At 45.8% G+C, this 26,966-nt stretch overlaps 1 protein-coding gene across 15 annotated transcripts in view; it reads right to left on the bottom strand.

Annotated features, from left to right (window-relative positions):
• Positions 1-26,966, bottom strand: part of ADARB1 (adenosine deaminase RNA specific B1) — a 1,000,448-nt gene that overhangs the window by 540,616 nt on the left and 432,866 nt on the right. For 2 of the 15 annotated variants that reach the window (XM_085648628.1, XM_085648619.1), the window contains exon 4: positions 2,249-2,307. The exons of the other annotated variants lie outside the window; for them this stretch is intronic. The gene's annotated coding sequence lies outside the window, so the exon portion shown is untranslated. The remainder of the gene's footprint in view (positions 1-2,248; positions 2,308-26,966) is intronic. 15 annotated transcript variants of the gene reach the window in all.

Genomic DNA, 26,966 nt, shown 5'->3' on the forward strand with positions numbered 1-26,966 from the left:
AGGTACAGACCTATTTCAGTAGCAGCTCACGGGCACTTTGGTAGCACTTAAAGGCTCACACACTGATGCACAAGTGTAAAGGAGGTGCAGAGAGGGAAGAAGGTGCTCTAGTGAGGGAAGACTGATCATGTTCTGTCATTTTGGTCAGGGCTTTAAGTGGGATGAAAAAACTGGGGGGTCTCTCAAGGGGGCGTGGCCAGTGTTAATTAAGGGCGTGGCTTAAAAACAGTACGATAAAAATCTGTGTTTAGCATAGTGTGCCGCCCGACTTGAATTTTGCGGTTTCTGTCATTGCACCCAGATTTGATACAAGTAACACCATACCTACAAGAAAGGACTATTGGCTTTGTCAGAGGTTGTTAGTTGCATAAGATAAATAAGCAGCAACTATGGCTTGTACAGAATATTGAACAAGCATTGGCATAGCTAATAGGTCTCGCCTTTGGGACCTTATAAGTGTTTAGCCATGCAACAGTTGATGATGTTGCACCAAGGATATTGTGCTGGATAACTAAACACTTATACGGTCCCAAAGGCGAGACCTATTGGCTATGCCAATGCTTGTTAATCTGGTTCTTATGATAAAGTAAGGTTTAACAGACTACCTTTTCTGTTGGTCTTCAAATAGTTGAAATTGTTAGTCACTAACTGCTGAAGTGTATCGAATATTGAAAAATGGATGGATGGGAATTGTGTGGCATATGTACGTTTTTATCGAAATTCATTTTCCAGGGTTGTGGATGTGGTGCATGGTAGGCCTAACAGTCGGGAATCTCCGTCTCAAGGTGGTGGTGGCCACAAGTGGTGACATGACTTGTGTTTCTGCCAAGTAGTTTCCTTTCATGTGTGTTAGGAAATCAGCTGAAACTTTTCTGCAATACCAGAAGAACTCACTACTGTGTTTTGAAAAATAAAATGTGGCAAAAACCTTCTCACTGCAGGACAACCCGTCTGTTTCATGGGCATTACTCTGGCATCTTGGGTTTCGCAGGGTCAGTGGTTGTAGAATGGCTGCAGTGTTGACCCATGGTCTATGCAAAGAAGTCATCCTGTAAATGATGTCACAATACATCTCAAAACCACAGATGACATGAAACAAAGCCTGTGGTTGGGGATTGTTACAAATGCAGCCAGGCAGACAGGCCTTGCTTTTTCTGTACACCGGGTAACTACTCCGAACAGTACAAACAGCCGTCCATGCCTGACAAAGAACAGATTTATGCACTACTGTCACAGCTGGAGAAAGGAAGCAGGTCATTTAAGGACAGCCAGGAGTAGAATCTACTACCCCTGCCTTTATAGGGTCACGAAGGCAGCAGCAGAAATAGAAGGTAAAGAGTAAGGTAGCCCTGCGTGCTCTCTGCGGCTCCCATACCCTGCACACCCCTAACACCTACAGCAAACCATGATAAGGATGAGACAAAAAGGTTCACCATGAGATCTCATCAAGGGTCAAAGGCTGTGCATGTATCTTCATGTAACCAAGCATTGTAGTGAACAGACATCGAAGGAAGAAAAGTTCCCAATTATGAGGTAAACTGTTAATCAGCTGGAGGACAGTGAAGCACTTAAGAGCGCAATAAGATATGAAAGGTTTATTGAAATAAAAACAAAACGTTATGAGAAAATATATGCACCAATTACGCTAAACACCCTAATCCTAGACATGTCAAATATACATAAACAAATGCGGCTCTGGACTCTACAGTAGGGGCCTGGACATTTATTATGCAGCTGCCAGGTAAATCACACCAAAGACAGCAATGTTCATAGGCCCCGTGGAGAAACGGTAAAAAAAAATAAAAGTCCCGAGTTGCTACACTGAAACGTCAGGATGAAGAGAAATAAAACAGAAATGTTCATGAGACAAATGGACGGATGGGGCCTGGAACCAATGTAATGAAGCAGCGCAAAAGTAGAATGATAGCGACATATTCGACCCAATTTAAATGTATATCACATGGTTACAACGAGGCCCACAGCAGATGCTTTGTACTTCTGCTTTTACAAGCTCGCTACACAAGTCCCCAAACCCGTCCATTTCAGTGGAACTGCCAAAAAGTTAATTCAGATGCGAAGGCGATCTCTTCACATTACTTCTTTCTTGAGAAAACAAACCTACGAGCTCATCTTCCTCTATTAAGAAGAATCTATAACATGTTTGCACACAGCTTTCCCCAGAGAGCAGAGTAGGTTTCTGGCTAAATGTCGCCCGCTAAGTTAGGTAAGGGTTTTATTTCCGTCTTACTCTGTTGTGGTCGTGAGTTCCTCCGTCACGTGGGCTGTCTGAAGCAAACCTTCTCGTTTCTAGGCAGACAAACAAAAAGGTCAAATGAGTAAGTAAACAAGCATTGGCCGCGTGGCAGTAAAAGTTACACCGCACGGCCGTAAAAGCGAAAGTCATCGCGATCACTCTGAAAGCGAAAGTGATCGTGATGACGCGCTAAAGCACGCTAGGGATGCGCGCACGCGGCAGGGGGAGGGGCGGAGGCAGGAGCAAGCAAGAGGAAAGACAGATGGTGCTGAAGGCTGGCGGTTAGTGCGTGCACGCTCGCGTGAACGTAAGCTTGTCGCCAGCCAGCAGCATTTTGAAAACTCACCTACTAAAGGCTCTCCGAGTAGCGCATGCGCGCGGACTCAGCGAGACCTAAAAAGCTTACACTTAAAGCCCTGGTGACACCATGACAATGTTGCTGCTCCTGAGTCTCAAAAAGAGAAGAGAATATGACTCTCTTGAAGGGATTTCCCTTCCCCCTACAACGCTCACCTCGCATGACGTCATGCTGTAACTTCTCCACCTGTGAGTAGTGTGAGCAGGGCACATCGATGTGCCTCCTGTCTTGAAACGGGTCTCTATCATGCGTCGTTTTGTGCCCTGGCACTTTTTGCCAAAATGCAGCGACAGCAGACTGCTGTCACTGCAGTCCGGAAAAAAACGGATCGTCTGTGCCAGCGCACAAAACAGAGCCCGATAGAGACCCTTTTCGAGGCCACCTTAAACTGCCGGTGCTCAGACCCGGCCCACTTAAAGCCCTGATTTTGGCGTTTGAATATCGCTTAACACCACTTCACATGACCGGTTTAGAGAAGGAAACATCCTTGTGGGTTAACGGCGCAAATCACTTAATCTCCCGATGCCTACCAAAAACAAGCATTGGCATGGCCAATAGGTCTCGCCTTTGGGACCTTATAAGTATTTAGCCATGCAACAGTTGCATAACTAAATACTTATAAGGTCCCAAAAGCGAGACCTATTGGCTATGCCAAGCGGCCGTGGGGCCTCGAAAGTGAAAGTAATCACGGTAAAGCACGGCGCGCGCGCCCGCGCACATGCACTGTAGCTCTAGGCTGGCCTGGTAGCACTTTTTGGAGCCCTCTCAATAAGTCTCGCCAGACAAGCGCATGCGCTGGGTCAGGCGAGACCTAATGAATATGTCTTTGTGACTTTGTGTAAGGTAAGTGGTGCTCGTGTAAATCGCTCCAATATCTTCGGGTCGAGTTCGCGCTAAAACTGCACAAAAAAGGAGGGGACGGAACAGCAAATAAAAACAGTATGTGTTATGGTTCAGTTACTCCATTTGCAGGTCTCCTACCTAGTTCTGTCTGTTACTTTATTGGGTGAGCTCAGACCGGTTTAACACGCTACGTGAGTTCTCATCATGCCCACCCACGAGCGAGCATCCTATATTCTCTACACATGGTGCGCGGCTGTACGGAGTCAAACGTGGGCAGGGAGTTACATTCGGAGTATGCGCAACAAAAAAACATTTAACTTTGCAAATAGTTGTTGCGCTTACTATATCAGAGTCGTCTGTAGACCCGGCGAAATTTACAGTAAGCAGGTGTAACTCATCGCGCGATGTGGGTATAATTGCTAAGAGAAATCAATCCCCCTCCTCCCCCCGCGCATAATTACGCACTACCCCAGGGCGAAAACGAACAGTTTGCAGTGCTTTGTGGGTTTTTTGCACCTATTTTTTTAAGGTGGCGTGAGTTATTGCGTCAAAAATTGATACAAGGATAAATTGCAAGCTAACATTTAGCTCAAAATGCCGGTTTTGCATTTTGGTTGCAAGGAGAATTTCGCAAACCCTCATTATAAATTATATTGCAATAAGTAACCACATGGTGGCGCTAAAGACAAACAAATGGGGGCTTCTGTTGGTTTGTTTATTATCCGTCACGTCGGCTGGGTTTTCTTTTAAATTCGAAACAGGACTTTATCGGTTTTATTTCCGAGGTTAAACAAATACTTGTTTAGGCAAGGGACAATGGGTAGTATATTTAGACTGCTTCAGGTTAAAATGATATAATGCGCTTTTTAATTTGCATTGTGGTCCAAAACTACTAAAGTGTCACCGCCTGGCCCGGTGCGTCTGCCCCCACACAAAACACGGGAAAGGAGGGCACAGGCAGGACTATTCCCAGGCAGGCAGTTATCGCTCCCACTGGTTCGCATGCATTACGAAACTGACATTTTTGGCAAGGTGGGATAAAAATGTGATGTGGAGGAGGGGTCAATAGTTCAAGTAGTTCACACTAATCCCGTTTGAATTGGCAGGTCACTTCAGGAATTCCGTTCTCCGGCTGCCATAAAGTTATATTCGTATCCAGTCCAAGGGCACACCCTCCTTTCACAGTGCGCAGTTGGTGAAGCCAGAGACTACAGCGCCTTCCGCGGATGCACACGTGTCCTGTACAATCAACGAATACAGCAGTTGAAATAAAAACCAAGACCAAAACTAGAGAATCAAACTGTTGCACTATCATAAGCATATATGCCCCAACTAAAAGTTACAGCCAGACACATTTATCCAAAACCCTGAGCTATTCAAAACGAGGAGCAAGTTAGGGTGTAAACGGACTAACGCTACGGAAAGAGCTCCCTGCACACTAAAAATAATCTGCACCACGATTTTCTTAAAAAAAAAATCAAAACACACAACTAAAAACTCTAAATCTAGGTTTTTAAATCCGGCAACACCCCACTGACCGTTATAAGTTCATTAAATTAATTCAGTGTGTCCTGGCCCTTTTAATAATTCCCAGGGTCAGCTGTGCGCCTTTACTGCTGCATGATGGTCTTAGTTCACATAAATCACCATGAACAGTCAAGGTATTTATTATAATAAGTACGAAGGCAAAATAAAGATGAACAAGTTTATTAACACACCATCAACTCTTCCGTCAGGGCAGCTGTCATCAGTAGAATGTACACTCCGTAATCAAGCTTCAACAAGGGGAAAGATTCCATGAGAACAGGGGACGGAAGGGGAAATAAGACAGGAAGGATGGAGGGGAATAATTCGGAATGGAACATTCCAAACCTGTAGTAAGATTAATTTAACACATCTCCTGATCAACAAAGCAAAAGAGGAGGAGCCCCTGTAACAACAAACATTATATAAGGAAAAACTATTATGCTATCATAGAAGTCTTTTAGACTTCTAGCCTAAAAGAAAAAAACAAACATCAAATAAGACCAAATGAGCAGTAAACTATTACAGGATACATGACCAGTTTTTTTTCTTCCGAATATACTTTGTAATCTTTGTGCCATACAGGTTTCCTTCTTACTGTTAATTTTACTGGTCTCTTGACCGTTTATTTTCATGATGCAAACAACTAGGCGCTATAGAGGGAAAAAGACACCAAGTCGCCCTCCACTCAAACAATGTCAACACAAAAATAGACTGGGTCTTTGAAGGTATCAAAACAAAGTATCAAGATAAGCTGCGGTGTGGATACACACTTCTTTTCCCCCGAGCATGCAAACAGCGTTCGCGAACAGGAAAAAAGCATCGCGAACAAGCAATTCCGTGTGTTGGCGGAATTTTTTGCGTGTTCGCAGAGATTTTTTACCGTTTCGCAGAGCTTTGCATAGCGCGACTATGCAAATTCCACCCACCCCCAATTAGAACGTTGGGAACACGCGCGTTCAGCCGTGCTGAGAGTCGAATGGATGACGTGCGGCGGCAGCGAGGAGACCATAAACAGAGCACACAATCGCACCACACAACACATTACAGGCCCCAGATTTCAGGCGCTAGTATGACATGTCAAGGCCTTGCACGCTCTGCTGCAGGTTGTCGGCTGACGAAAGGGAGCGTTAGTGCACCACAGTGGGTTCTAAATGAATACGCTTCAGCGCGTTAACACAACACAGCCCGAAAGTTGTAGGCTGACAGAAGTCTACAGGCAGTGTTCAGTGCATCATAGCAGGTGGGCACAGTTAACACAATGCAGATCAGGCCGCAGTCAGTTGTAAACAGCATAATCTCCTCAATAGCTGTGCCTGAATATAATTGCAAGTACAGTTAGTATACCTGAATAGAGGCATGCTGTGCCATAATTAACTGTAGGTGGAAGTTGGAAAGGCTCATGCCTGGAGTGCTTAATGGTCACAGTGAGCCAGAAAGAGTCGCACGTGAAACCAGGAACTAAGAGGTGCATGAGTCAGTACAGGCGCACCAAGCAGGACTGGAATGCCAAGAACTCACAGTAGTTGAGGGACTTCAAACCAGTCGATCACTGCATGTGACTGGATTCCTTTTTAGGTCTCGCCTGACCCAGCGCATGCGCTGGTCTGGCGAGACTTATTGAGAGGGCTCCAAAAAGTGCTACCAGGCCAGCCTAGAGCTACAGTGCATGTGTGCGGGCTTGCACGCCGCGCTTGACCGCGATTACCTTCACTTTCGCGGCCGCACGGCCGCTTTGATGTTTGACCGCGATCACTTTCACGGCTGCTTGGCATAGCCAATAGGTCTCACTTTTGGGACCTTATAAGTATTTAGTTATGCAACTGTTGCATGGCTAAACACTTACAAGGTCCCAAAGGCGAGACCTATTGGCTATGCCAATGCTTGTTTCTTCTACCTTCTTCAATGAAAATCAGCAGGCTCCTGACTGAGTACAGCAGTAGGAGATGATGGTGTCCCTGTCCCCACACAGCAAATCGTCGCTAATGTAATGAGTTTAGTTAAGCTTCAACAGTGGGGGAGATTCCATGAGAACAGGAGAAGGAAGGGCGTGCATGGCAGGAAGGATGGAGGGTAATAATTCGGCATGGAACATTCCAAACATGTAGTAAGATGAATTACAACAGTATACTCACCTGGATATACAGATTCCCACAGAAGGCACTACACTGAGTAGCGCGGTCTTGTGTACGGCTCAAGCAAGGCAGAAGAATGTGTGGTTTGAGGTGCAGTCAGCAAATGGACAAGGAAACCTTACAGCCAAGAGGGCACAGGAGTATGTCTTTGCAGTAATCCTGACAGAAAGAGCTCCAGTTCTGTTCTTTTGTAGCCGACCAAGAGAAACTGAATTAGTGCTCACAGTTTATTTCTTAAGGAAGGGTAGTTGATTAGAAATATTAGACAGTAACCAGCTAACTGGTGTGGACGAAGATCCAGACTGCTCTATCCCTTCATCTCAACATGAGGTGGATTGCACCGACACGTCTGGCCCTCGCAGATTTGACCCTCTGGTTGGTCCAGACTTGACATCGACGACCGCAGATGGGGAGCTCTCAGATGTCTGATATCTTGAAGGACTCGTGGTGGTAGTGGGGGGTGGGGCACTGTTGTTGCTGGCCCAACAACATGAGGGTTGCGGACCTACACAAACAGGCACTGTAAAAGAACAGCACTAACCACAAGGGGCAGACATTGCCTGCTCACGCCCCCACTGCCTCCCACAATATTGAAGGAGACCCTTAACGTAACATTACAGTGCGTATGGGCGTTGGTGTATTGACCTGGGGATGGAAGTTGGGGTTTGGTTAACAAGTACAGTTTTCATTATGCTTATTGTTCGCCGGAGTGTGGCAAAGATACACAAGATACTGGGGGAAGGCGTCTCTCACGGGTGAGAGGGAGGTATACCTTGAGGATCATCCCTCACAACATGATCAATGGGAGATGCCACTGGCTCTGCTAGGCCTAAATATAAAATCCAAACATGAAATGTCAGGGGTACGGCAAATTATGTTAAAAGATATTAAGTGCATTAATTCCTGTAGCATTGTTACATATAGATCTCCTTCTTACAGGAGACACAACTCATTCAGGAGGAGGTATTGAAACCAGTGGAGGGGTACCATAGTGGGCACCACAAAGTCTGGATAAGACAGGGGATTGCTGATATGGATAGCCCCAGGAGTACCCTACGCAGTGCAAACCTCTTCCGGAGACCCTGAAGGGCGATATCTGATGCTGGAGGCTGTCCTGGAAGGGGCGCCACTGTCCTTCATTGCATTATATGCCCCCAACGCCAATCAAGCCATGTTCATCAACTCTTACGCCTGCCCTTAATACAAATATTCTCCCTCTGCATTTGGGGAGGGGACTTTAACAGTCCCAAATACAATGGGATAGATCGATCCACCACACCTTTACGCAGTGCACAGACTGCAGGTGGGGACTGCAGAATACCTGGGTCACACACTGTCCAACCATAACTCATTCAAAATATCCCTTGTCTGGGGAGGTTCCCATATAACTATCCCAACATGGCGCCTCCATACAGAGGAATTTACTGACAACTTTTTCCGAACCTCACTAGCGGAGGCGGTGGACCGATATTTCCTGTTGAATGCTGGCACAGCGCTGTATGCCGTCATGGAACTGGAGGCCTTTAAGGTAGTTTTCAGGGTCCTATGCATTAAATAACTATACGGTAGCAAACTGACCCTTTGCTGGGAACTCACAGTGTTAGAGACTACAATACACAACAGTGTGCCGCAATGCATGGACCTGATGCCTTGCCAGCCTTTCACACACAAAGCAAAATTATAATGCAGCTTTGTCTCGTTTATGCAAACTCGTGTACAGGGAACACGTTGCCCGCCAATACACGGAAGGTAACAAGGCAGGGCGACTACTCACATGGCTATTGAGAGCAGAGACACCCCAAATCTCAATAGCAGTAATAAGAACCCAAAAAGGGACACAGGCAAATGCGCAAGACTAGATTAACAAGACGTTCGCCTCCTACCATATGAAACAGCAGACACTCCCTCTGCTGAGAGATATCTGGAGGCCCTCCACATGCCATCTGTGATTCTTCAAACCCCCAAGCAGGTGGAGCTGGACACTCTGCTAACTGTGGAGGAGATACATAAAGCTATCCAACAGATGGCGAGAGGCAAATATATGGGAATAGATGGATTCCCTGTGGAATTATATGCAGCTTACATGCAACAAATGGGTCTCAAGTTGCTATAGGTATACAAAATAAACCGTAAGGGGCAACTTTCGAGCTCAATGCGTGAGGCAATAATTTTGGTCATTCTGAAACCCGGTAGAGACCCACTAGTGGTGGGATTTTACCGCCCATTATCCATCTTAAACTTAGATTACAAAATATTGGGTATGGTAATGGCTAACTGACCAGTGGCCGTGGCACAGATGCTAGTGTACTCGTGCCAGATCAGCTTAATCCCAGGCAGGAACACTTTTACATTCACAACACCTGTTCAAGGCTGTGGACTGGACGTGCACCTCTGGAACCTACCCACGGGTGGCATCGCTTGATATCGAGAAGGCCTTTGACACTCTGGGATGCCCGTACCTCATGGTGGTACTCCACAGATTCCGAATAGCAGCAGGATTTCTATCCTGAGTCAAACTACTTTATTCTACTCCAACCGCGAAAGTGAAAACTGGGCAAGTGATAGCGGACCCTTTTATGCTACGGCTGCCTTATCGCTCTGATTATATTTGCACTCGCCATGGGACCGCAATCATGCACAGTGCTAACTTGTGGGCTTCACTGGGTATATAAATAAACACTAGGTGGCATGTAATATCTCTTTATGCAGAGGATGCCCTGATATATCTTCGTGAGGACGGAAAAATGTAAGACATATAATCGTTCTCCTGGAGGACTTGAGGACCGTGCTTGTTCTCTTTGACTTCCTTTACCGATGCTCCGCATTTGACACGGTCAAACGCTCCTCTCCCCTGGCATCTCAAGACCATTAAATACTTGGGGGGGCTGTTTTTACTAAGAGTGCAACGCAATTGCTGGTAATGTAGGGAGGGCATTGACTGGCATGAGGACCTCGAACACCTTCTGGTGTGAACTACCACTATCCCCCATGGGCTAAATTGCCAAGATGTTAGCGCTCCATCGATTGCTGTGCTTCTTCTCAGCGATTACAGCACAACTAGGGCGCAATCCTAATCAATTGCACGCATTTGGGAAACCGGTAGATGCAGGGTTGCTATCACTAATTTATATGCCCCAATGACTGAGGGGGGCTAGGAGCACAGAGCTATCACTCTTGCTACGTAGCGGCCCAATTATAACAGCCCATGCACTGGCTTGATGGGGATTGCCTACAGGAACTCGGTCACATGTTTCCGGCCCCATCGCCGGGCCCAATACTCAAGTGGTTGATGGGGTCAAACCAAACAGTATACCCGGTGAGTAAGAAAGCACTGATATGTGTTGCCCAACTTACTTGTGAATGGAGCCTAGAGGCCACAGGACTGGGCAACCCATATGCACGGTTCCTCCCCTTATGGGTAGTGCCTGGTTGAAGGATATTACGCACCCTGCACAAAACCCAACCCTGGACAGGCGCGAGGCTTATTAAGTGGAGTGAACTGTTAGCGGATGGGCTGCTTTACACATTTGAAGATCTGATGACAGCAGAGGGACTTCCCCTCAAGAGGCTTCCTCCTGTACTCTGCACTACTGCGGCAACTCTCGGTATTCTGGTTTCAAAACACATGATGCTCCCTTGACATTACAAGTGCTACAAATCATACTGACCCCAGAAAGGAGGTAACATCCCTGTATGTTGCACTGCAGACTGGGGAGGGGCAGCTCTTTGCTACGCTGAAGAGACAATGGGAGAACCATACGGGCAAGATGCCCAATGGGTAAGGTACCAGAGATAATGATTGAATAAGATGCACACCAGGGGGACGGTTTGCAGAAGCCTAACTAAACACAGAGTTATACACGCTGGATCAGGCAATTACCAGTTGCCTTTCCACCCTTCTCTTCCCCTTCCCGAACCCTCTTTCTTTTTTTTCCGTCACTTGTCTGGAGCTATACTGATAACAGATATAAAGATTAACCCCCTGAAGGCTTCATTTGCAATTAGGATATATGTGCCAAAATGATATCAGCTGGTATGAATGGTAATTTTAATTTTCTTTCTAGTTTTTTGTAATCTTTTTCTACCATTTATACTCTTCGGTGTAGTATTAGTTGGCTAATACAGATGACGCCCTCCACTGTGATTTACATTGCATGGGTAGATGGTTATTAATATATGCCACATTTATGATGTACAGTGATTCTTGATGATTTTCCCTTATATAACCAATAATGTATCCTTGTGGAAAAAAAGTTCAAATTTATCTCAAACAAATTCTTTATGTTCTCAGTCTTGAATACCCTCTAATGATACCATGTCTGTTCTACTCAGAATGCAATTAAATGTTAATGTTAAATGAACTGCTTGTCTGTTGGACTAGAATATGGTGCTTTTCATCAGACTCAGCAGCTATGCATGTATCGGTGTAAATGCCAATAAATACAATTAAAAATAAATAAATAAATATAGTAGTTGGTGGCACAAAGTTAAATTTACGAAGCAGTAAGAAAGATGCGTGATCTATTTCAAAATCTACCCAAGCAGGGGTCACCAGAGTGAAAGCTGGAAGAGTTTGGACACTAGAAACAAATACACGAACTTTTCATTAGACAAAAGTAGGCGAAAGTTCAGACAGTGCCATCTCTTCTCCTGCACCAGACTTAATGGACGCTGTGAAGGTTACAATGTGAGGAGTAACGCCTCGATTTATGCCCCTCCTCCCGCCTGCACACAAGAGTGTATCATTTAAAGTCAAGAGTGTAAATACTTTAAAAATATTTTTAAAACTGACTTTAAGCTGGAAAAGGCCAGACGGAGCACAAATGTGGTTTTGCCATAAAAAAGGCAATCAATTACATCTGAACCCTTATGTGGGGAAACTTTGATCCAGAGGTTGGAAGAAACGCCTTTTACAGTTCGTGCGATGCATTGGCATTGCTAAGTAGGAGGAACAGATCATGCCACTTACACACTGCTCTGCTTCTGAATACACATGGCACTCTCTCCCTCCACTCAAATAAAACAAATCCGTAATACATAAAAAGTCAAATTAAACATGTATTTGCAAACTACTGCTACTTGCGAAATAAATCATTAATCCGGAATTCACTTGTATGGAAACAGCAGAGGAAACCATGAGAAAAGATTTGATCCAGAGGAGGATGACCAGATGGGTCCATGTCCCCCGGGCAGCACCTTTCTATTACTAGCTGAGCTTCAAGGAGCACGCAGACAGGGCAGCTAGAGGACAGGAAACTCTCTGCGTACACTGTCCGATTCACTGCCACATTTCTAGATTTACACAGGAGACGAATCTGCATCCAAGTAATCTAAACTGGAGTCATTTACAGGGTCAGCAGTACTCCTTAAAATGTAGCATAAACGACATCTTTTTACCCACTGCCCAGCGGTGGGCAGTCGTGACCTGAAAACATTTATGATAGTACGTTCAAGTATGCAATGCACATAAATATTGATAAATACATATTTAATACCCTGAAAGAGTCTCTGATTGCGGCCAGGCAGAGGAAGGTACTTATGTAGTTACGAACACCTAAGTAAGCGTTATCTCCTTTAGCCAACATGCCCAATGAAAGGGAGAGTCTTTATACCTGTGCTTTTCTGTTCACTGTGAACTGTCACATTCTTGAACACAGCCAATTACTCAGCCCACAAAGAATGACAGCTTCCTTGGAACTCGTGTTTTGTGCAGAGTGGGGTGTATCAGCAGAGGGGGTGGAGGAGTATTCTTACATGCCTCCTTCACTATTCTCTAAGCTAGGTAACACCCCTACCTGTAACACGTGGCACTCACGAGTTCTTGCCAGGCCTATGGGTGAGCCTTTTGGTGACTCCAGATTGAGTTATCTACCTCTTCCTGGCAGCCTCATTCTCTTCGATCTAGCATAAACATATGTATGTCTATGTACGTTTCTAAGTAAGTTGTCTGATAGGGTCTACCTGACATTGGTTCACCCCTCGGTCCTCATTTAGCAGTTGGCTACAAACAGATCATGAAGACATGGTGGACCCTTGCCAATGCACACAATTCCTAGAGGTGCCAATAAGCAGCATGAGAGAGCCCGGTCTCCACGGCCATCATTAGGAGGCTCCATCGGAACCCTAAAGCTGGCAGGTGCCCATGTGCAGAGACTCTTTTCAGAGGTCCAAGCCTACCCTCATTTGAAACGGTCTAAGGAAGTTTGACTACTTACTATTGAACAAAGCTAGAGTCCCAGACTATCCATTGTCACCGGTCAGAGTAGGCAATAAGGCCCCTGGAGAAGAGCTGGTGAGATAATTCACGCTGGTCATTGCCCAATGACAGCTTGAGGTTCTGATGACCATACAGCTTCAGTCGTGTGGTTTTATTTGTGATTTTAATGTCAACAAAACACCTTAAAGACCATATTTATTTACTTAAACATGGTAAGGTGTCGCCAAAATCACTTTTTGTATGCAGCAAAATAGGACCACAATGCATATTCATAAGCACATAAATTCCTAGAAAGAGTTGTCTAACTTTTTGAATAGCTGCTTCCAATTCCTATGATTCTGAACCTTCTGATGATGCAGTTAGCAGTGTCAATCTCACATGAACTGTGTGGTGTACAGCAATTCACCTCTGACCATTTTTTAATCTTCCTTTTCAAATGCTACTTTAAACCCCCACCAGCAACTAGATATGCTATTTTACACCCTTTCCTATCCCCTTACCTTCCACCCTTTACCCTTTTGTTTCCCTTGCCTTCTCCTTTTCATGTCTACCCTCATACGACCCCCGAGTTAAATTTCCAACCCTCCGCACTGCTCTTCTTCACTGTTATGTTTCCCACCACTTCTTATATACCCGCCTTTTCTTCATCTCTCCCAAACGATCCCTATCCCCAGTCCCGCCAAGTACTATGCAACCCACGTCTTGCTGCTTTTTTATTTTTTTTATTTTAAGTGTTTTATATAGCCAAAACTAGACCCGAGACATCGGGTATCAGAGCGCTTTACATGACCACCAGTTTCGTTACAGATGGACACATTCATTTTTGTTAGGCACCGGGAGATGAAGCGATTTGTTCAGAATCACAGATGTTGAGCGTCCTTGCCGAGACTCGAACCCGGTTCCCCAGTTTCGAGGTGGACAGCTCTAGCCATAAGGCTACATCCTCTCCCCTTTACAATGGTTACACACTTTGCTCATGACACCTACTTCGGATCTAGGTCTCTTTGTCATTATGTCACAGTTATAGCGTTTTACTTGTAATCGAGACTTCAGTCTCCATGGTTGTTCAAAAGTAAAGCACACCAGCACCTGGCCTGGTAGACTTATACTGAAGGAAAAAAAAAATCTGCAAAAAGATATGCTTTGTACAGAAGAACCTCACAAAGATTAGATTGGTCGCAAACGCATTACTGAATTCAGCGGCACTTTGACGTGCACATGTAGGTAGCAGGCAAGTTTCACCTACCACTGACATTCAGGCATCTTAGTCATCCTTGTGTAAGAGAGCTCTCGCCTGGCTGATACAGATGAATCTCTGCTTCTCCTTGGTCAGCAGAGGGTAGGCAGGTGCTGTGTCACCTGCAGTAGCCCGCATTCTGAAAATGCGAATCATCAATCACTGACATTGCAGCACCAGAGGACAAGAAAATAGAGGTCACTGTTACACAGGAGGCAGTGGGAGGCAGTGGGAAGAAGTAACCGTTAAGGAGCAACATTTTAATAAATGTACTTCCAGATTACTGTGAGACTTTTTTCAGGAGTCTACAATATGAAGACGCAGGAATAACCCCCTTTACATTTAAAATTCATTGCTTCGGCTCAGAATTCGTAGTAACTTTCCCTAGTATGAGCAAAAACATTTCAATCTACATTCATCTCTATATGTCCTGCAACTAGTAACTCAGTGTACTTTAAGTCCTTCTACTTATATTCAAGACGGGCAAGCTGTCCACGATCAGACAAGACCGCTCCATTGGGACGTCATCCTGCTGCCACAGAAGGGGAACACGCACGGCAGAGGAGCAATGACGAAATGGAGTGACATAATGTGGCAGGCACGGATCCCTTGCCTAGGCAGGAGTGGTGGAGAGGGCACACTGAACATCAAGACCCAACAAAGAGATGAGGACGCTTTATATGGAGGGAAGGGTAGCACTGTAATGGATAATGTGTGCAGTGCAGGCCACTAACATTCCAGACCACTTACAATCTGTACCACCCAGAATCAGGGCCATTAAGAATTCCGGTCACTGGCTATCGTCAGGGCAAACAAGGTCTACGGGCCTTATTACAACTACGGTGATCAATAGGAAAGCCATGGTCGTGGTGGCAGTCCGACGACCGCTGCACTGTGGGACCGCCCAGAGTATTACAACTGCAGCGGTCGGACCGCCACAAGACAGCTGGCATCGCAGGGATCAAGGATCCCGCTGGGCCGGCAGTCTTTCACTGGGAAGAATATGCCACAGAGTTTCCTTACTGCTGTCGGTGAGAAAACTAAGGGGCCCCACAGGGCCTCCGGTTGCCTCTGTCTCTGTACACAGAGGTGCATGTAGGGGGGTACAGAGTGTGCCCCCTGTATGTCTGCACCCCCAGTTTCAGCATGGAAAGAAATGCACAACATGGTGGATTTCTTTCCATGCTGGAACGTGCTTTGGCACTCCTATTTTGGTGCCTTTCTAAGGCTCAGATATGAGCCTTAGAAAGGCAACACCATGGAACCGCCAAAGCACCACCTGCCAGACCAGGATGTAAATCCTAATCTGGCGGGAGGATTGACTATGGGTTTTTTGCTCTCACAGCGGAGCGCTGGTGTGGCGGTACGCTATGAGACAGGTCAAACTCACAATAAGGCCCTTAGTCCTAAGACCATTTTCACAACTCAAATGGAAAATGTGTTCTTATGAAACAGTGCATCAGGGCAGATATCTGCGGAGCCCCATCTTCTTTGACATTTAAGGATCTCTTGGGAAGGCGCAGGGGAGAGACGGAGATATAATACAGGCAGTGTGCATTGTCCACATTTTCGTACCAGTTTCTCTTTTAGGAAGTAGGGCCATTTAAAGGGACAGGATCTACTGTGAAAAAAGTTTGCCTTCAGTAAATGGCACTGTTGAAAGCATGCAGCAGAGCCCTGGACTCTTGTCTGCTTCCCACAATTCCAGATTAACAACTTGGCCAGTACCCACGTGCTATCAGCTTCCACTTTGCAAATGAATATCACCCCCTTCTGAGACTCTATATCTGATCAATAGTTTCTGACCATAATTGCTGTCGCACAGCACCATTAAATTCCACAGTTGAAGGACAGTGGACAATCTTGACATGCGTCCTTTCATTTGCCATTATTAGGAGTGCACATTGGGAATTGGAAAGAGATTTCCAACCTTGAGTGCGACTTTTGCATACTAAGACTTTCCTTTTTTGAAGTTGCTAAGCCGGTGAGATTTTGATGCCACCACCCAAATTTTCCTCTCTTTTAACCCCTTCACCACCAGGCCCCACCCCCCATGTGCCAAGAACTTTTGGGCTAATTGGGGTAGTTCGCGCTTAGGCCCCATAACTTTTTATCCACATAAGGTAGCAACGCCAAATTTGCTTTCTTTCTTCCTGACATCCTGAAAAGGTAGACGAAAAACAACAGAAGAGTGCACAACAAACTTAATCAGTAAGTGGAAGCTAAAGAAGAAGTAAAAATTACCGGGAAAGGAGTCACTCTTGTGAATAAAAAGAAACCTCACTCACCAACCTGGTTGGTGACATGCTTCATCATTGGGTTCCCCACCAGAGAGGCCGAATGCCTCCCTGGTGTGCTACAACGCCTGGTTACAGCGGAGCAGGTTTCTTTCAAAGTGTGATGAAACAAAAAAGAATGGTGATTTAAAAAGGGCTTGGTTTAGACCCAAACAAACTTTATTCACGGTTAACCAAGCACTAATAAAATCGTGGTTGGACGTAGGAATAGTCTAGCATAAATTTACTAGTCTCATCTAAAATATAAGTGAAATAAAATCATGGTCAATATGTTTCTGCCTCCTGATTGGCTAATTAAGCGAGGCTTTCATCAGGACCAACTGGAAGAAGAAGAAAGAACACCTCGGCGGTATACACACCCTAACCTGAGGTGTTTGTAAAAATCGCGTAGTGACTTACAATTTGTAGTCCGGCTTACCGCTTTTCAGAAAGCCTTAGTATCTGCAGATGAACAAGAAAAAACAGACACAAGGATGTGTGGACATACATAATAGCACAGATGTCATCAATACAAGAGTGAGTCAGTTGTCATTGTGGCAACACATTATGTAGCATTGCTGTGGTATTTCTTTTGGTAGTTATACTCCTTTCTGAGGTTAAAGAATACCAAATCCCACTAGAGACCAATAATTCGGTGCCTCAATTTCCAAAAATACAGTTCTTATAAGACAGAGTGACTATCTATTGCACTCTGTATAGGACGACTGAAATTTATCAGTGAAATTTCACACACTCACATGTACACGTTACTATCCATATGGTTTGACTGAACTTACGGAGAAAACAGTTATAGGAAGGGGAAACGTAGTAATTGTGATATTTGCAAAGATACATCACTTACTTTAAAGGGGAAGGGGAATAACCCCATGGGTCCAGGCAGGGGGGCGAGTACTTGTAGTCACACTCTGTTGGTTTTAAGGGAAAAGAGAAGGGCCAGTTAGAAAAGTATATCATGAACAATAAACGACTGACCCTTCTAGCAGAAGTCTGTGTTCAGATGAACTTACTACTCCAAAGTACGACGCCCGCCAAAAACCTATACCTGCCCGATAGCAGGACCCCGGCGATGTTGATCTATTCGCGGGGCGGCTTTTTAAAAGAGTCATGGCAATGTAGCCCTCTGCTTCCTGAGTGCCCGCGCGATGACGTTGTTGCGGCGCGTCAGGTGAACAGAACTAAACCGAGACTCTCAAAAGGATTGGTCTTGCCAGTGCGGCGTATCGTAGACGACGTATGTACACGACAGTGTGAATACGTCATGATGTAATTAGCAAGAAGAAAAAAACGCACTGAATTTGTAATCGAATATAGGAAACTTTAATCAAGTGTTCAGAAGCATTATCCAGCCTACTCCCAGCAACGGTTGTAAAGGTATCCAGAGTTTGTGGATTCCCCTTAAGGGGTCCGAAAAATACAGCAAAATTTGGGTTTTTTGGTAGAAACATGGGGGAAAAGTGCTGCAAAAGAAATCATCTGTTTTTTCTCCTGCAAAGGGTATCATTGAAGGGTTTGTGGTGCTAAAATCACCATCTTCCCAGCTTTCAGCAACTGGCAGACTTGTCAGAAAAGAACAAGTTACTTACCTTCGGTAATGATGTATCTGGGAGAGACATATGTTATTTGTAGATTCCTTGCTTTAGAATTTCCCCCAGGCGTCCGTCTGGATCCTGAGATTTTTCCTTCAGCAATACCAGTGCGCGTCGTTAGATGGGGCCATTCAGCTACGCGTCTGTCGTCGTGGGCACCGGGATGACGTTGCGGGACCTACATAGATGCCGCCCATGTGCGCTGACATCAGATCTTAACACTACTTCCGCATAGCCATGAAAGCCACTGACCACTGGTGCGTCAAAACTAGGCCCATTTAGGGGACTCCCTATCCCTAGAAATCAGTTCATAGAGTGGGGAGGATGGCTGGGGAGTAAGGAATCTACAGCGTCTCTACCGGATATATCGTTACCGAAGGTAAGTAACTTGTTCATCTGATAGAGACTGTCAGTTGTAGATTCCTTACCTTAGAATTACATCAGCAATACCATTCCCGGAGGAGGGTCTGCGAACCAAGATCAAACCAGAAAGTCCTGGAGAACCAAACGGGCCAAGTACTCATCCCTCCGGACTTGGCTATCCAGGCAGTAGTGTCTGGTAAACATGTGTAAGGATGCCCACATTACTGCTTCACAGAAGTCAAGCACTGGAACGCCACATGCTAATGCCATGGTTGACGCCGTTGCTCTGGTGGAATGAGCACACAACCTTACCGGAGGATCCTTTTTCGCCAAAGCATAGCTTATTTGGATGCAGAGGACAACCCACATAGTCAATGAAGAGTTGATCATACACCTGGTAGTCTTTTGTGCGATCAAGATAAAAAGTAAATGCACGTTTTGGGTCCAGATGGTGGAGTTTCTCCTCCTCCTTGGAGGGAGGTGGGGGGTGGATAAAAGGTGGGCAGTGTGATAGAATGTCCCACATGAAAAGGCTTGGTCCGAAGCACCACTTTATCCGGATAGACGGACAGAAGAGGAGGCTTAGAAGATTAAGCCTACAGGTCGCTCACCCTGCAAGCCGAGGTGATGGCAACAAGAAAGACAGTTTTGAGAGTCAGCAACCTGAGGGGACCGTTATGAAGGGGCTCGAAGGGAGCACACATAAGAAAGGTGAGACCCAGATTTAAGTCCCATTGGGGCATTACTAAAGGAGATGGAGGAAACAGAAGAGTAAGGCTCTTAAAGACACTGTTAACGATAGGAAACTTGAATAAAGAAGGCTGACCTGGCAGCCAAAGAAAAGCAGAGTTAGCTGCAAGATATTCTTTAAGAGTGCCCAAGGCAGAACACTGCTGGGCCAAAGAAAATATTTGTAAGAGAACCTCTGAAAGAGGGGCAGGAAGGATATCAACAGCCTTTGCTGTGCACCATGTCACAAATTTGTTACATCTACAGGCGTATACAGTTTTAGTGGAGGGATGCCTGGCTGCCAAGATAACATCACAGACTTCGGGCAGAAGTTTGAAAGCTGTCAACTGCCACCACTCGGTCTCCATGGAAGGAGGTAGAGACTGGACAGGTGCGGGTGAAGAACCCTCCCCTACTGCTGCGACAGAAGATCCTCGAGAAGGGGCTGTCTGATCGGAGGAGCAATGGCCATGCTCAGAAGGTTGGGTACCAGACTCTTTGTACCCAGTCCAGAGCCACAAGAATAACTTGAGCCCAGTCGCGCTTGATCTTTTTGAGCACTCTGGGCAGAAGTAGTACAGACGGAAAGGTGTGCAGGAGGCTGAAGTTCCACTCGCGACAAAAGGTGTCGCCGAGCAAGCGCCACCTTGGAAACTTCAACATGCAAAACTGCTGACATTGCGCATTCTCTTTGGAGGCGAATTGATCTAACCAAGGCTTTCCCCACCGCTGAAGGAGTCCTTGCGCCACCTCTGGATGGAGACGCCATTCGTGATCCATTTGGCACCGATGGCTGAGTTAGTCTGCCCTGGCGTTCAGGGAGCCCACCAGGTGTTGAACCACCGGGGATACGTCCTGATGTTCCAGCCATGTCCAGAGGAGGAGAGCCTCTTGAGAAAGAGTCAATGACACTACCCCGCCATGTTTGTTGCAGTACCACATGGCAGTGGTGTTGTCGGTGAACACGTGCACCACTTTCCCCCTGAGAGAGGGAAGGACTGCTTTCAGTGCCAGTCTGATTGCACAGAGCTCCAAAAAGTTAATATGGACACTGGACTTCACTGGAGACCAGAAGCCTCTGATCTCCGCCTCCGCCAGGTGGCCACCCCATCGCAGAAGTGATGCATCCATCTGCACCGTTAGGGCTGGCTGGGGAAGGGAGAGGCATCTGCCTCAGACACACTCTTGGTTCGTGAGCCACCACTGCAGTTGGTGCGCAGTTACCTCTGAGATCTGGAAATAGTCGGAAAGATACCCCTGATGCTGTGCCCACTGGAACTTCAGGTCCCTCTGCAGAGCCCGTATATGCCATCCAGCATGATCCACCAGCAGGATGCAGGCGGCCATGAGTCCCAGCAGCCTCAGAGTCATTCTCACTGAAATCCGGGATAAAGGCTGAAAAATCGGTATCGTAGCCCAAATATCCTGGACTCGCTGCTTGGGAGGTTAGGCCCGATACTTTACTATGTCCAGAACCGCCCCGATGAAAGGAAGCTTGATAGCGAACCCCAGCGAATTCATGAGGTCTGCCATGGTTTGGAGTTGGGAGACGACAGCCTAGGGTGAGCCTGTATGCTATTTAACATTACTAGAGTGAGAAATGTTCTCACTTCTTGAATGGCTGAGAGGAACTTACGAGGGGAGTGCACCCTCCCGTGTTTCAACACTGCTACACGTAAAGTACTCCCCTGATTGTGTATCCGGGGAACCCAGATATCCGCAATCGCTAAATCTGAGATACTAAAGGTGGAATGTCCCTAAGTGAAGCAAGCATTGTTCTTCACCCTAGGGTGAGGAAGGAGGCAACTCCTTTCGTTTTATATTCCCTCACACACCCTAGTGGTGTCATGCTTCATCATCGGGATACCCTGACGCCTAGAAGCCAGGGTGGGCTCGACCGTATTTCAGGGAGCACTTAGAATATTTTTTGGGCCAGAGGGGGATAAAGATGAAAACTCCTCTGTCAGATCCCGGTTTCCCTTTATTCTTGGATCTGACAGGGATATTAAAACAACAATTATGGAATCGGGTCTTGTGGGATATTATGGTCCTAAGACCCTACTGCCAACACGTTTCAGTCCACAGGTGCCCCATAAAGGGTGCTGGACTTTCTTCAGGGCACAGACTTAGACCCCCTGGAAGGTTACTGAGATGTGGGAATTTCCCTACACTCGAAACAGAAAGCTGCTCCTTATCAATTGCACATAATATGTCGTCACTCCATCTGTAGAACGACATAAAAACAAACATAACCACCATAGTATCATCGGCTCACACTCTGTTTGATTGTGCGTTGTGCGTATGTGCCACAATCTCAGTGAAACAAATATTACTCCAAAGGTGACACAATCATGATTTACACTTTTGATTTAAGTGCATATTTTCTTTGAACATACATATCTGTGTTATACCCATGTGGTGGCGGCTATTAGTCGCATCCTACCATCTTGCTATACACTAGTGCGTGTATATAATTAGATAACTCTCGTTTCAGCCGCTCACATGCTCTCCTGCCATTAAAAATTGCCGGAACATTCACTCAGTTATCACGCTCCTATGATATTTCTTACCCCAACTTGGGAGAGGTTCCACTTCAATAAGTGGGATAGCCCTGTAGTCAGACACTAGAGTGGATGCAGTGCATGGCTCCCACATGAGATGTTTGTTTTAAACGTATGTGCCATATCAAGTAAACGGCATCGTATTACATGCAAATTCGTGGGAGCAACAGGGCAAAGAAAGGGGAAGACAAACAGACGGAAACACACATGAGTCCGCGTCGGGACGTCCCGCTGACTTAGCGGTTACATATTGAATCGTACCTGTATGAAGCCACTTCAATAGGGTTACTCACGCCATCAAGGGTCCTGCCCCGCTGATCACTCTATTCGTAGTGGGTCCCAGCTGCTTGGAGAACCGCTACAAAGGGGAGCCCTGCTTTAAACGTTTTTCAGTGTCAGCGTGAGTGCGCTTGCTTCCGGGTTGGCGGGATGACATCATCACGTTCCGATGGGGACTGTCATCGTGGAAAGACCATTAGTAAAGGGCAATTCCTTAAATGGGGTAGTATGGATAATGTAGTCGGAATATGTTAATAGTGTACACACCATTGGGAAAAGTTTATTCTACGCCATCCCTGTCACTGATGTGACTCATGGTAGCATATAATGCTCGATGAGACCTATTCTGGCTGGATATTGGTTCATGCTGTAAGTTTCTAAATTTTTGGGAAATTTTTGAAACGCGCCACGGGGGCATCATCCACGGTCTCAGATAACTCAAAGAGTACCACGGATGTCAGCCATTATTTAACCCCTTCAGTGCCACGCCCTTTCCCCCTCCTGTGCCGGGCGTTGCACTAGTGGGTGGGGTTCATGACGAGATAGTCTCGTCATGGGCACAGCGCAACCGTGCTCCATGACGAGACTATCTCGTCATGGGCACTGAAGAGGTTAAGGAACCCCCACTGAGTGGTTATTATCGATGTGTGTCTTAATATTTGTACGCTCATAGTCTATAGTGTGGGCGTTGGTATCACACTATGTGTTGTAGCTTTTGAGTTATTCCAGGGGTGAGGAAACCTACATAGTTGGTCATGGTCCTATCTTGTGCTTCTTCATTGGGCATAAGTGCTAAGACTCCATAGTAGGTGTTCAGTCATGATTGCTGGGGGTCCAATTGCAGGAACGAGCACAATGCGGGATTAGTGGTGAACCTGACAGTTACAGCCTGAACTCTGACGAAACTGCAGTCCTCAACAAAGGACTAAGGTTCGTGCCAACCGCATACTTGGACAAATTCCAGTTACGCTGCGAATTGAGTGAATTTTTCCACAAAATACGATTAAAAACATTCTTCATGAACAAAGAATCACAGACAGAGGATAAGACTCACACCAACCTACGTTTAAAATCAACCTTTTGCCCACCTACATCGATGATGCCCCCGGAGGTGTTAGCCTTTGAGGAGTGTATCCAAAGAAGTAGAGGAATTACCAATGAAGACAGGCATCTTTAACTACCTCACCAAAAGAGAAAGAGAGGCCCTAAAATCCCTAATCCTGAGAAGTGACATCATCATAAATCCAGCTGATAAAGGGGGAGAGACGGTAATACAAAGCTCCACCGCTTACAGAACAGCATGTATGAGTTTGCTGGTAGACACCAAATACTACAAACCGATCGAGAGACCCAACGACACGGCTGAAGAAGACAAACACCATAACCACAGAAGCACTTGCCAAGGAATGGATAACCAAGAAAGAATACGAGTTTCTGAATCAAGAGGACACCAGGGTACCAGTATTCTATACAATACCAAACATTCACAAAGGAAAATCACCACCACCTGGGCGCCCCATTGTGTCCGGAATCGGTTCGATTTTGGAACCCTTTTCGAAATATACAGACTGGTTCCTCCGTCCTCTAGTGACCCGTATAAAATCACACGTACAGGACACCAAACATCTGCTTAACCTGTTAACCGATATCACATATGACCCCGCCCATAACATCATGGTGTGTCTAGACGTGGAAGCTCTCTACACGAGTATCCCGCAGGAAGAGAGCATCAGGGTCATAGAGAGTCTTCTAGAACAGGAAGAATGGAAGTGGGATGCCCCGGTAAACTGGGTGATCACATTGATGCGCCTCGCTCTAACAGAAAACTTCTTCAGGTTTGAAGACCAGATGTTCCTACAGGTACACGGAACTTCGATGGGCAACACGTTTGCGCCCAGCATAGCATGCCTGTACGTGAGGAACACATCTGGCCCCTCAATCCATACTCTAACAACATCAAAAAGTGGTGGCGCTATATAGACGATATTCTGGTCATATGGGAAGGCGATGTTACGACCTTAAACAACTTCTTTGGTTGGCTAAATCAACTCAATCCGTACCTGAGGTTCACAATGACCTACAATGAAAAACAGGTCTCCTTCCTGGATGTTAACATCCATGCCAGAGAAGGGGCACTATATAGCTCACTCTACACAAAACCAACCGATAAAAACAGTCTACTGCACTTCGAAGCGTCCACCCACGAGCCCTCAGGGAGAATCTTCCGGTGGGACAGTTAATTCGTATACGCAGAAACTGCGCTGATCTTAATGACTACAAAGTGGAAGCAGAAACATTCTCAGCAAAACTAGAGGAGAGAGTATATCCTAAAAGGATAATTGAACAAGCGAGAAAGCGATCTCGTAACACCCCGAGAGAGGACTTATTGGAGTCCAATCCTAAAGAGGAAAAAGAGAAACTAATCTGTGTCACCACATATAATGTATCCTCTAACGACATCAATAGGATCATAAACAAGAAATGGGGTGTTTTGACCTCCAACAAACTTGGGTTTGAAAAACCCATGTTTTCATTCAGAAGAAATACAAGCATAAGAGACTCACTGGTACGTACGGACTTCTGAAAAATCACAACAAATGAGCAGCCAACATTATGGAACCAGAGACCAGTTACTGGACACTATCCCTGCAGATCATGTGTTGTGTGCCCCTTAACCACATATACTAAAGAAATTGATCTAGGCATGCACCACGTATGGGAACAACGTACGCACACCAATTGCAACAGCGAAAAAGTAATATACTTGATTAGGTGTCCATGCAACCTCAGGTACGTGGGGATGACAGAAAGAAAAGTGAAGGTTCGCATTAGCGAACACAGGAGTACCATAAGATGCGCCTTTACAGCAACAAAATTAACAGACCACCATGTTGAAAAAAAACATACGGACACGGATCTGTGGTGGACAGTGATTGAGCAGATGAAGGGAGAGGGGGACATCACGAGAACCCTACTGGAACGTGAACAAAGGTGGGTGTACAGGCTAAAGACCCACGTCACAGGATTGAATGGCTCCATCCCGTGGAATCAACTCAATAAGAATAGATAAGTTCAAGCAGATCCAAATTCGCGACACAAGGGGCGTCAGATTCCCCATAGATGTGCATTCCCGTTTCCTATAGATTCTACCCCTACAGGCTAGAAAACCAGGAGACAGCAATCATGACTGAACACCTACTATGGAGCCTTAGCACTTATGCCCAATGAAGAAGCACAAGATAGGACCATGACCAACTATGTAGGTCTCCTCACCCCTGGCATAACTCAAAAGATACAACACATAGTGAGATACCAACCCCCACACTATAGACTATGAGCGTACAAATATTAAGACACACATCGATAATAACCACTCAGTAGGGGGTTCCTTAAATAATGGCTGACATCTGTGGAACTCTGAGTTATCTGAGACCGTGGATGATGCCCCCGCGGAGCATTACAAAAATGTCAAAAACATTTAGAAACGAACAGCATGAACCAATATCCAGCCAGAATAGGTCTCATCGAGCATTATATACTACCATGAGTCACATCAGTGACAGGGATGGCACAGTATAAACTTTTCCCAATGGCGTGTACACTATTAACATATCCAGACTACATTATCCATACTACCCCGTTTAAGGAACGGCCTTTTACTAATGGTCTTTCCACGATGACAGTCCCCAGCAGAACGTGATGATGTCATCCCGCCAACCCGGAAGCAAGCGCACTCACGCAGACATGGAGAAACGTTTAAAACAGGGCTCCCCTTTGAAGCGGTTCTCCAAGCAGCTGGGACCCACTACGAATAGAGTGATCAGCGGGGCAGGACCCTTGATGACGTGAGTAACCCCATTGAAGTGGCTTCATACAGGTACGATTCAATATGTAACCGCTAAGTCAGCGGGACGTCCTGATGCTAACTCATGTGTGTTTCCGTCTGTTTGTCTTCCCCTTTCTTTCCCCTTTTGCTTCCACGAATCTCCATGTAATACGATGCAGTTTACTTGATATGGCACATACGTTTAAAACAAACATCTCTTGTGGGACCCATGTACTGCATCCTCTCTAGTGTCTGACTACAGGGCTACCCCACTTATTGGAGGTCCAGCGTGAAGTGGAACCTCTCCCAAGTTGGGGTAAGAAAGATCATAGGAGCGTGATAACTGAGTGAATGTTCCGGCAATTTTTAATGGCAGGAGAGCATGTGAGCGGCTGAAACGAGAGTTATCTAATTATATACACGCAATAGTGTATAGCAAGATGGTAGGATGAGACTAATTGCCGCCACCACACGGGTATAACACAGATATGTATGTTCAAAGAAAATATGCACTTAAATCAAAGTGTAAATCATGATTGTGTCACCTTTGGAGTAATATTTGTTTCACTGAGATTGTGGCACATATGCACAACGCACAATCAAACAGACTGCGAGTCTATGATACTATGGTGGTTATGTTTGTTTTTATGTCGTTCTACAGATGGAGTGACGACATTATGTCCAATTGATAAGGAGCAGCTATCTGCCCTTACTGTTTCGAGAGTAGGGAAATTCCCACATCTCAGTAACCTTCCAG

The sequence above is a fragment of the Triturus cristatus genome, chromosome 3_2 (genome assembly GCF_964204655.1).
Source record: "Triturus cristatus chromosome 3_2, aTriCri1.1, whole genome shotgun sequence".
Taxonomy (NCBI): domain Eukaryota; kingdom Metazoa; phylum Chordata; class Amphibia; order Caudata; family Salamandridae; genus Triturus; species Triturus cristatus.